At 42.3% G+C, this 12,156-nt stretch overlaps 1 protein-coding gene across 2 annotated transcripts in view; it reads right to left on the reverse strand.

The window, feature by feature from the left end:
- MDM4 (MDM4 regulator of p53) overlaps positions 1 to 12,156 on the reverse strand; it is a 192,917-nt gene that overhangs the window by 84,482 nt on the left and 96,279 nt on the right. The window lies entirely within an intron of this gene.

The following is a 12,156-nucleotide window of genomic DNA, read 5'->3' on the forward strand; positions in this document are numbered from 1 at the left end:
GGCTTATGACATCACGCACATCTCTCTCTCTCTTGTGAGAGTTTGCCAGGAAGGGAGGAGGAATGAGTCATAAGAGGGCCAATGAGACCTGTAGAGCTGGAGGTGTGTGTGTCTGTGTAAATCCAGGAAGTGAACAGACGGCAGCTTCAGCTGCCCACAGTTAAAATGATTGCAGCCAGACTCCGTGGAGGGAGATTTCTGCAGCATATTTTGCAAGTACAGAATCACAGTGTTATATATATATATATATATATATATATATATATATATATATATATATATATATATATATATATATGCAGAGTGGTTGGGGGGAAGCTTCAGAATGGCAAAGATGTGTTTATTACAAATTACGTGAGCAGCCTGCAGTTGCTCTTTAAGGCTTTCCTGACAGCCCCCCCCCACCCCCCCCCCACGGTAAATTATTATTTAAATCACTTTCTCAATATTTTTTCGCAGTGCTTCTGGGGAGGGTGGGTGGCAGTGCACGGTGTCAGTAGTTTTTCTTCTTTTTAATAATAATTACAATTTGTTTTTAATTTTTTTTCTCAATGCTTTTTGGGGGGAGGTGGTTGGGGCAGGGGGCAGTGGACAGTGTTGGTAGGGCAGGGGAGAGTGGTGTCAGTAGTTTATTTTATTCTTTTACACTTTCATTTTTTAGAATTTTTTTACAATATTTTTTGGGGGCTTTGGTAAGATTTCAGGGGTCTTAACAGACCCCTGACATCTCCCCTTTGAGACAAAGGGACTGAGGACACATTCCCCAGTCCCTTTCTCAGCACTAAAGATGAATGAACAGGAGACAGAGGCTCCTGTCCATTCATAAACTGAGCAGAGTAAACAGTTTACTCTGCTCAGTAATCACAGGACACAGGAGCAATCTCGCTCACTATTACTAGTTCCCCCCCACAGCTGGAGGGAGAGGAGGGGAGCTGGCTGCGAGGACAAGGGGGAGCAGAGAAGGACATGGAGGGGCCCGGGGGAGGAGCACACAGGGAGCAGCTGGGGATGATCAGTGTGGCTGGAGGGACAGCTGTGATCACCGATCTCCCTGTATAGCTTTTTAGCCGTCAGCTGCGGGAGGGAGAGAACGAGAAGCGGCTGTCAGCTAAAAAATCTATACAAAGGAGATCGTGATCACAGCTGATCCCCACCGCACCGATCATTCCCATGAGATCGGGAGGCGATTGCGGGTGCCACTGCAGAAATGCGGGAGTCTTCCGCACCTTCCGGGAGACTTGAGATGTCTGCATAAGGCTGGAATGCAGGCCCTGGCCGTATTTAAAAGGTAAACGGTAAGTGGGGACTTTTAACAAGTAAATAACTCATAGGGAGGCTGCCCAATTCCAAAGATGTAAGCTTAAGTACTAGCTGTCTCATTTGTTCCATAAATGGGTTTAATTTTTGCGCAACTTCAAAATACATGTAAAAAAAACTCTCTTCTTGATATTAGGACCAACATAAATTAAAGGATTGTGGGAAGATTTGATAAAGCATGGTCGAAAGAGATATCCAGAGGGAGATCATAGTTAGGTTGAAAAAAAGACACAAGGCCATCAAGTACGACCAAAAAAAAAAAAAAAAAAAAGACAATCCTATATACACAGACCTACACCCACAGTTGATCCAGAGGAAGGCAAAAAAGAACAGCAAAGCATGCTCCAATTTGCTACAGCAGAAGAAAAAATACCTTCCTGATCTCCCGAGAGGCAATCAGATTTTCCCTGAATCAACTTTACCTATAAATGTTAGTACCTAGTTATATTGTGTACATTTAGGAAAAAATCCAGGCCGATTTTAAAGCAATCGACTGAACTTTCCCAGACCACCTCTAGAGGAAGTCTATTCCACATTTTCACAGCTCTTACTGTGAAGAATCTTTTCCATATTTGGAGATGAAATCTTTTTTCCTCTAGACAGAAAGAGTACCCCCTTGTCGATGACCTTAAAGTGAATAACTTAACACCAAGTTCACTATATGGACCCCTTATGTATTTGTACATGTTGAACATATCCCCCTTAATCTTCTCAAGAGGGAATAGATTCAGTTTCTCTAATCTTTCCTCATAGCTGAGCTCCTCCATGCCTCTTATCAGTTTGGTTGCCCTTCTCTGCACTTTCTCCAGTGCAGAGACGGGGGACAATGTATCATATGATTCTCATTTTAGCCAGAATCGTGCAGCTCTACAGGAGAGTTTAATAAAAGACCACATAAAAAGAGTTCTTGTTAAATAAGTAATATTCTAAGCAACAGACAGGATAACGTTGTCAAACAAACCAAATTTCTTTTTATGAGGTGGTAAGATAAACATTGGACAACGTAGTATACTTGGATTTTGCATAAGCTTTTGACAGTTCCACACACACGGCTAATGTGTAAGGTAAAGTCTACAGGCTTGGAAAGATCAGTTTGTAAATGGATTAAAAAAAACTTGATAAAAGACACTTAAGAGAGTAATAGTTAATGATTCATACTCTGAATGGTCTAAAAGTTATTAGTGGTGTACTTCAAGGTTCAGTGTTAGGACCCCTACCTTTTAATATCTTTATAAAGCATATTAAAAGTTTACCATTTCAGTCTTTGCAGAGGACACCAAGCTATGCAGTGGAATAACGTCTATACAGGATGTTGAGCAGATCCTTAATGCACTTTCATTAGTCAACTATGTGGCAAATGAGGTTTAATGTTGATTAATGTAAATGTATGCACTTGGGGGCTAAGAATATGCATGTATCATAACTACTAGGTGGAGTACAACTAGGGGAATTCATAGCGGAGAAGGATCTAGGCATTTTGGTAGATCATAAGCTTAATAGCATGCAATGCCAAGCTGCAGTTTCCAAAGCAAGCAAAGTCCTTTCTTGTATTGAGAGGTATGGACTCCAGAGAGGGATATCAATTTTCCCCTGTACAAATAATTAGTAAGACCCCATCTGGAATATGCTGTTCAGTTTTGGGCACCAGTTTGGGGTGGTGCAAACAAACTGAAAAATTCTGAAAAAAAAAAAAAAATCGATTGCAGCCTCACTGTGCCTATTATTGATTTCAGGTACTTATATAGGGCCGTCACTTTAAGCAGCGCTTTACATATACATTGTACATTTACATCAGTCCCTACCCTCAAGGAGCTTACAATCTAAGGTCCCTAACTCACATTCATACATTCTAGGGACAATTTAGACAGGATCCAATTAACCTACCAGCATGTATTTGGAGTATGGGAGGAAACCGGAGTACCCGGAGGAAACCCATGCAGGCACAGGGAGAACATGCAAACTCCAGGCAGGTAGTGTCGTGGTTGGGATTCGAACCAGCGACCCTTCTTACTGCTAGGCGAAAGTGCTATCGACTACACCACTGTGCCGCCCAAAATGAGGGGTTCCCACCATCACTGTGCTGAGTTCCCGGGTCTGTACACCTGTGCCCGTCAAACGCAGCCTCACCATGCCCATCAATTTCGAGTCCACTGCACCAGCTAACCCACCACCACATCTTCCCATATCACAGTGCAGGCAGTAGCGCACTAGTGATTGATTCTCAGCCGCTGTCGATTATCGTCCGGCCGAAACTAACAGAGGAGGCACCGCTCCATATAGTGAACTTGGTGTCGAGTTATTCACTTTAAGGTCATCACAAAGGACAAGGGGGCACCGGAAAAGAGATTTCCTCTCCAAATAGGTTTCTTCACAGTAAGAGCTGTGAAAATGTGGAATAGACTCCCTCCAGAGGTGGTTTTGGCCAGCTCAGTTGATTGCTTTAAAAAAGGCCTGGATTATTTCCTGAATGTAAATAATATAACTGGATACTAACATTTATAGGTAAAGTTGATCCAGGGAAAACCCGATTGCCTTTCGGGGATCAGGAAGGAATTTTTTCCCCTGCCGTAGTTCCTCTGGATCAACTGTGGGTATAAAATTGTGTACATGGGATGGTAGGATTTATTTTTTTATTCGTTAAACCAAATAGACTTGTGTCTTTTTTCAACCTGACTAATTATGTAATTAGTCTGTAGCTACTGCATTGTGTGATATCTTTGCCTACTTGGGGTGAGGTAGGAGAGATGGGACCGAGCAAGGTTGCACAGTGGAGGCCCAAAAAAAGCAAGAGACAAAAATGTTCTGTATTAGGGCCTACATAACTAGGCTCATGGCAAAGAGGGGGGAAAAAAAAAGGAAGAAAAATTATTAACCCATGCCCCTTCTGCCTGCGGCAGGTTGTATAGAATCAACATAGGAAAAAGGCTTGCATTTCATATCTCTGGGTAGAAATTTCCAATCAAGGGGTAGAAGACAAATGAAATGTATCAGATGTGTACTCTATTCTCTCTCACTCATCTTGTGTGTCACAAAGGAAAAGAAATATACAGCAAAATAGTTTTAACCATTACCCAATCGTTAAGAGCTTGTGAAAGCAATGGAAAACAGAAAATTAACTTGCAAGTCTCGTACCCAGTTTTCAGCAGAGTAAAATTTTGTGTCACTGAACCCAGAAAACTCAGAGGTCCAAAGGCCAGTCTTAAATGACTGAGAAAAAGCACCCCACTCACTGCCTTCAGGATGGATGGGGTGCTCAAATAACTGTCCCTGGCCTTCTTGTCACCAAGTAGGAAGCAATAAGACCAGAAGGCTATGAATTACAGACATTGGGATAAACCATCCCCAACTTCGATTATATAAACGTCACCAGAAGCTGGCGTCAGTAAGACAGGCCCACACTAAAGTCAATGAAACATGGTCCCCAATGCAAGCAGGGGATAGAGGATCCATTGCAAGCAGGAAATCTCCCTACACCATTGTGCCGGAGGGGCTGGCATTAAAGGACTCATGAGAAAAGAAATATCTTGATAAAAGACAGGAAAAAAAAAGGAAGTAGCTTTGCCAACGTATGATTTGGAAAGGATTTCTTTTTTAACCGTATGCTCAGAAGACTGCTAACAGACAGGGTTTTGATGCAGCTGTCCAACATCGATTCTAGAGCTGTACAGAGTATTCTAAAGTTCAGATGGAGGATCCTGTTAACAGCTTAAAGCAGAACTTCAGTCATTTTTTCATCTTTCCATCTATCAAATCTTGCTGCAGAGCTGGGAGGTGTGTGACTCTGTAAATCCAGGAAGCAAACAGGCAGCAGCTTGAGCTGCCCATGGTTAAAATGGTTGCAGACAGACTCAGTGGAGGGAGATTTCTGCAGCATATTTGGCAAGTACAGAATCACAGTATATATTAATATATGCAAAGTGGTTGGAGGGAAGCTTGAGAATAGCAAATATGTTTTTATTACAAATTATGTGAGCAGACTGCAGCTCCAGCAGCAATAAACCCACGAATAAATATATTGCAGCTTATCAATCCTTAAACGTGACAGCTGCATTTTTTTTGGCTTAACCACCTTCATTTCTGGCCGGTAATCCAGCCAGTAACATGGCCTGCCTTAGGGTGTCTCGGCTCCACTTGAGGAGCAACGAAGATTCCTTTGGACAGAAGCACTGTCAATCTGGAGGGAAGGTGGTGTTAGATGCACTAGCAGAATTCAAGTGATACTAAACAGTATTAATTTTCATAAACCATAGATATCATGCCACTGTATTTTTTAAAAATCCTCTAAGTACCTTACTCCTGTTGTGTGGTCATATGATCTTTCCCTGCTCTTTGGCATCTGCAGGGAAAGATCCTTGGTAGGGTCTAATACTCTGCTGATGTTTGCTCTCTACAGTACGAGTGTGTCTGGCTAGTTCTGATTGGTGCTGTGCCAGTCACATGGGAAAAAAAAAAAAAGCTTCAGAAGAGTAATTCAAACTAAATTATAAATATGAAACAGTTTTATAGCTACCTATGAATTTTTATTATACATAAGATGTTTTCTGAAGATGGCGAAGGTATTGAATTTATTCTTCTCAGTCTTCACAAGGGGAATCGGGGGGCTTCTGCAACCAAAACTGCAGTGTTTTTCCCCATGACACATCACAGGAAGCACCCTCATGGCTAACAGAGAACAGAATTAGAAATAGACTTGAAAAAACTTAACATTAATAAGTCACCGGGACCAGATGGCTCGCATCCAAGGGTCCTTAGGGAACTCGGTTAAGTAATTGCCAGACCATTGTTCCTAATTTTTATTGACAGTCTACTGACTGGAATGGTACCAGCCGATTCGAGAAAAGCCAATGTAGCACCAACATTTAAAAAAGGACCAAGATACATCCCTGGGAATTACAGACCAGTTAGCCTAACATCAATAGTATGCAAGCTCTTGGAGGGGGTAATAAGGGACATTATACAAGATTTTAGTAATGAAAACGGTATCATTAACAGTAATCAGCATGGATTCATGAAGAATTGTTCATGTCAAACCAATCTATTAACCTTTTATGAGGAGGTGAGCTGCCATCTAGATAAAGGAAGGTCCATAGAAGTGGTGTATCTGGATTTGGCAAAAGTATTTGACAGTTCCCCATAAATGTTTACTGTACAAATTAAGGTCTGTTGGCATGGACCATAGGGCGAGTCCATGGACTGAAAACTGGCTACAAGGGCGAGTTCAGAGGGTGGCGATAAATGGAGAGTACTCGGAATGGTCAGGGGTGGAAAGTGGGGTCCCCCAGTGTTCTTTCCTTGGACCAATCCTATTTAATTTGTTCATAAACGACCTGGAGGATGGGGTAAACAGTTCAATCTCTGTATTTGCAGACAATACTAAGATAAGCAGGGCAATAACTTCTACGCAGGATGTGGAAACCTTGCACGTAGATATGAACAAATCAGTAGGGTGGGCAACTACATGGCAAATGAGGTTTAATGTGGAAAAACGTAAAATAATGCATTTGGGTGGCAAAAGTATGAATGCTATCAACTCACTGGGGAAGAACCTCTGGGGGAATCAAGGATGGAAAAAGGACCTGGGGGTCCTAGTAGATGAAAGGCTCAGCAATGGCATGCAATGCCAAGCTGCTGCTAAAGCAAACAGAATATTGGCATGCATTAAAAAGGGGATTAACTCAAGAGATAAAGCGATAATTCTCCCACTCTACAAGACTCTGGTCCGTCCTCACCTAGAGTATGCTGTCCAATTCTGGGCACCAGTCCTTAGGAAGGATGTGCTGGAAAGGGAGCGAGTACAGAGAAGGGCAACAAAACTAATAAAGGGATTGGAGGATCTTCATTATGAGGATCTTAGTTATGAGGAAAGGTACTGAACTTATTCTCTCTGGAGAAGAGAAGCTTGAGAGGGGATTATGATTTCAATTTACAAATACCATACTGGTGACCCCACAATAGGGATACTGTAAGAGCGGCAAGGATGTGTTATTCCCTTCCACAGGCGGTGGTTTCATCCATATTTAGGGGGAAAACTATTAGATAAGCACCTGAACGACCACAACATACAGAGATACACAATGTAACACTGACATAAAATCACACACATATGTTGGACTTGGACTTGTGTGTTTTTTCAACCTCCCCTACTATGTAACTATGTGTAACTTTTGTGCATTAAAAGGTGAAGTACAGACAAAGCGTGTTTTGCTATACTTTTCCTGTGGATCACAGGAGTGCAGTTCGTTCTGCAGAAAAGCAGTGACCGACAGTCACCAGCTCTCAGCTCAGGGAACACAGAGAACCAAGTGATCAGCGGTGTTTAATCACTTGGTTCTCAACCTTAGGTTCAGCAGGGGACATCACGCCGATGCTGCATCCACCTAGGCAAGTATAATTTTTTTTTTTTTAAATTCCCAAACTTCTTTCACTGTCACACTTTTGACAATTATGTGGTCATGCAAGCTATACCGAAATTAAATTTGTATAATTTTTTTTTGTCAGAAAATTTTGTAAATAAGTAATTTTTCTCCTTCACTAATGTGCGCTGATGAGGCTGCACCGATTAGGTGGCACTACAATGCAGCACTGATGGACAATGATACACTTATGGGCAAGCACTGACGGGCACAGATTGGCATCACTGATCATCAGGACACTGATGATCAGTGCCCTGATTATCTGTACATGTCTCCCCTGTGAGGAGATGCTGATCGGCTCTCCTTTCCTCACACTCAGTCAGTGTGCGGCGAGGAGAGACGATCACCGGAATTTCCTTGTTTCCTTGGACACAGCTGGTCAAATGGGTAAAGAGTCGCGTCATATGCTCTTTACCGAGAATGGGGTCGCGTTGTGTCCCAGGGCGATCGCCTTGCGGCGTGCAAGTGCAGTGAGATTGGGGCAACATCATATGACTTAGTTCCAGAACAGATGGATCCCGCCCTCAGTCATTTGTCTATACGGCGGGGAGTTAGTTAATATGGTGTAGGCAGAGTCAAAGATGGCCGACACTAGCTTTCATTTTGTTCACATGGCATCATGCATCCAAGGCTCTTTTTTTACTCAATTTTACATTACATACATATTTCAATTAAAACTAAGCATTTTTGAGTCTCAAGTAATGTAACTCAAATCAGCATACTATATCCTGTCCCATAGTGTTTAGCAAGAGGATAACATGGAGGAGGAGGGAGGGGAGTGTCATTTACTACTGTGTATATGCCCACGTGTGACTCTATACTCACGTGGGCTGCACAGATGAGAAAGAGGAGGAAATGAAGAGCTCAGAACGGAACTGAAATATGAGCATGCTCAGTAGAGGACGCCAGCTAGTCCACACAATTCTAGGCTGCAATGGGGACAACATAAGAAGGGAGGGACAGCTGAAGGCAGGACCAACCAGATAAATTTCACTCTACACAAAACTAATGCTTTAGTGGCTGAGTATGCACACACTAATATAACATGCAATGAGTTTTTTCATAGTTGGGGTTTATTAACACTATAAAAATGGACATGACTAACAAAACTAAAGCTGAACTCCAGCTAAAACTTTAAATTATAAATAAACCTTATTTTATTCATATAGAAATTGAGATAAATAGAAAACATGTAAACAATACAAACCGTGGTAAGGTACACCAACAATAATTATTATTTGCGTTGGAACAAATGCATGTCCAGGTTACATACAAAATAGAGGAGTGAAAAAAAAACATGTTTATAAAAAGGCACATCAGGAGACCATCTGTGATGGCAACCCCTGAAAACTTTAAAAATTAAATTAACCTTCACCACCATTTCAGAAAAGGTGAATAGGTGTCCCGTATGTAGTGTATCAGGAAAGGTTATATGAAAAACCTGTCATTATGAAAAATATGCCGGAGGGGTCACACACTGAATCAGTAACAATGGATAAGTCAAAGGCAGGGTACATTTACTCAATGGATTCCTAATGGTGTGTTTAGACAGAGGAAAATGAATAGGAGCAGAAAAGAGGTGGCAGAAACATAGGTGTAAAGAAGCACTTCATCAAAGTCCCCAAGGCGGCGTCATCTAGGCCACTCTCAGCCCAGGAGATAAACTCAGTAGTATCAGAACATGGACCATGAAGTCCAAATAAAAGAAAACGGTTATGCCCTGTACACACGGTCGGACATTGATCGGACATTCTGACAACAAAATCCATGGAATTTTTCCAACGGATGTTGGCTCAAACTTGTCTTGCATACACACGGTGGCACAAAGTTGTTGGAAAATCCGATCGTTCTGAACGCGGTGACGTAAAACACGTACGTCGGGACTATAAACGGGGCAGTCGTCTCTTAATTTATTCTGATCATGCGTGGCACTTTGTGCGTCGGATTTGTGTACACACGATCGGAATTTCCGACAACGGATTTTGTTGTCTGAAAAATTTATAGCAAGCTCTCAAACTTTGTGTGTCGGAAATTCCGATGGAAAATGTGTGATGGAACCTACACACGGTCAGAATTTCCGACAACAAGGTCTTATCACACATTTTCCATCGGAAAATCCTATCGTGTGTACAGGGCACTAGTCTTGACCATATTTCTCCGCCAACAGAAGTTCAAGGTCCCCTATGCCGTCCACTTCAGTGGCCCGATCCCCTAGATAAGGCATGGTTGTCGATATACAGTGACAGGGAATCACTACTCTAGCAGCTGCCAAAAAGTGTTGCAATACATATTTTTTGATGGATTTGAATTTGCCAGGGAGTAAAGATAAGACAGCCACCTCAGGTGAAGGTTGAATGGCAGTCGCTATCAATTTACAGTATTGATTATGATTAAGTTAAGATCAGTTACCAAAATCCCTGTACAGGAGGGCATTCCCACCAGATTTAGGAGCATGGTCCCCCGGGAGCCAAGACACTGCCAAGTTGAAATGGTGTATAGTCGAAGGGCATCTGTACCATCTCGTTACCAGTTTAAATCCTTTCCTCGGTCTTAGTGGCTAGGGATAGCTTGTGCATCAGAACAAAACATTTTTGCCATTTAATAGTGGAGACAGAGTGACGTAGTTCTGCCTCCCAGGCCTCCGTAAATGGAGGAGGGTCATATTGAGCAACAGGGAGTAAAGTTGAGATACCAAGTGTTGGAGGTTCTGCCTGCATGAGCAGTTCCTCAAATCCTGTTGATTCAGCAAGCATGTCTGGAATGGACAGGAAAGTTCGGATATAAGAAGCGGTCTGTTGCCTCTGAAGCAGGGTCTGCTCAAAGGACTTGGGCAAGTCTCCTATGATCTTCTTTTCGTCCAAATCCTGTTACGTGAATAGCTGGCGGGTAGTAGGCCGGGGTCCCAAAGAAGGGCGTCATATGCCCCATGTGGTTCGATAGGCCCCTTCTGGACAGCATGCGATCCCAGATCTGAATCGTTTGACAAATAAGGTCATTGAGGGGGCCTGAAACCCTCCCCCCTCCGCATGGGCAAGGTCCATGGGAGAGTTCAATTGGGTTCATATAGCTTTCCAAGTGAACACAAAACTTAGTTGAAGAGTGGTGAAACCAATCTAATACGCGAGTGAACACCACGGTTTTATGGTTCCAGCTAAAACTAGTAGTAAAGAGTAGTTACAGCAACAGTTGTATTCTAATTTAAAACTAGAAAAGGTACAATTTCTGGGGAAATTGTGAAAAGTGTTCTTGCCTCTACATCTGGAGTGAGCGGAGTAACTGGGGGGAGTGCCTGGAGTAACTGTTGTGTGGTTGGAGTAACTGTGGAAAGGTTGAACTGGGCAGATGGGCAGAGTAACTGTGTGGAGTGTTTGTAGTGAGTAAAGATAGTAAACATTACACTAACCAATTGATTGATCAAATTTAAAAAGTGCACAAGTGCTAATGATGTAGAAGGTAGAAATATCGGTAAATGACTTTGTCGGACACAGACTTAAGGGTTACCAGGATTTATTCCGCCCCAGCCAAAGCATAGCACCTGACGGACTCGCGTCCCAAAATCAAGTGTGTCAAAAACAGTTTACACAGTGTACATATAATTTCAATATATTGCATCACAAGCAAACTGGCGGTATATTTCCGTTATACATTAACATTAACATTTTGAACAGTCAACTTTTTGAACTTTTTGGATACAAGGCAATTCATTAAAGCATATACTTTAAACCCTTACAAATTTTCAGTTTCTCTGCAGTTTTGCTCCTTGCTGTTTCTTTGTCTTACTAATCAGCAAGCAGGCTATAGCACAGGAAGGAGAGGGTGAGTGTGATGAGGACAGTGTGATAGGGCGAGCTGACGTGCTGCATCTACCGTCTGTAGGACGGGTGATCGTTTTAGCCAGCCGGCTTCTTATGCTTATTTGAATCTGCTACACTGTAAGTGTTATTTTAATTCTTTTAATAAACCTCAAAACCAGGATTACGCTATGTTGTTTCCCTCTCTTTTCCCGGGGTACCCCTAAATGAGAACAACCCCCCAGCTAGGAGTCTTTTATTAATCTCCATGATAAGAGTGATTTCCTGTGACTTGGTGGACTAGTGGTATCATCACCCTTTGGCTGTATGAAGTGGCATGTCGTTTCCTAGAAGCCCATCCAATGAAAGGCCCTGACCGGGTTAAGGTCGCAAGCCCCCTTGTGCTTGCCGTTTGGTAAGCGCGCATTTTATTTTCAGCTACCACCGTGGTGCGGTGGAGGAATTTTTTCTATTTTACATTTCCTGCTTTAAAAAAATGGGGTCTGAGCCTATGTATTTTCACAACATTTATTTGGACTTTATTCACTGTGTTAGGACTGTCCAGTGAACACTTATTGATTTAGGTTTCAAGAACTGTGTTAGTTATTTAATTTGGGTTCTAACCAATTAGTCCT

This window comes from Aquarana catesbeiana, linkage group LG02 (genome assembly GCF_042186555.1).
Source record: "Aquarana catesbeiana isolate 2022-GZ linkage group LG02, ASM4218655v1, whole genome shotgun sequence".
NCBI lineage: Eukaryota > Metazoa > Chordata > Amphibia > Anura > Ranidae > Aquarana > Aquarana catesbeiana.